The 296-nt window shown below is 67.9% G+C and overlaps 1 protein-coding gene across 1 annotated transcript in view; it reads right to left on the bottom strand.

The window, feature by feature from the left end:
* The window catches only part of NMNAT2 (nicotinamide nucleotide adenylyltransferase 2), a 114,645-nt gene that overhangs the window by 29,885 nt on the left and 84,464 nt on the right, over positions 1-296 (bottom strand). The window lies entirely within an intron of this gene.

Here is a 296-nt window from a genome sequence, read left to right as displayed (position 1 = left end):
GGGGCGGGGTGAGCGACAGAGCCTTCGGCGCCAGCCTGTGCGTGTGCGAGGCCTGCGGGGGGGTGGGGGGCACAGCGTGCACAAAGCCACGGGAGGCCACTTTGGTCCCCTGCCTCCCTTCCTCCTCCGCTGTCCCTCTTCGTTCCTTCTCGAGACGCCTGCGATTGGGAATCTCAGAAATGGCAGGCGTCAGCCCCAAAGCGGCAAAGGGGAGAGGCCGGGGCCTTTAGCTCCTCCGCCGAGTGGGACTGGGGGCTTGGAGAGTCCCATCCATGAGGGGTCCACGGGGAGCAGCC

This window comes from Myotis davidii, unplaced genomic scaffold (assembly GCF_000327345.1).
Source record: "Myotis davidii unplaced genomic scaffold, ASM32734v1 scaffold362, whole genome shotgun sequence".
NCBI lineage: Eukaryota > Metazoa > Chordata > Mammalia > Chiroptera > Vespertilionidae > Myotis > Myotis davidii.
This window is presented reverse-complemented; position numbering and strand designations above follow the sequence as displayed.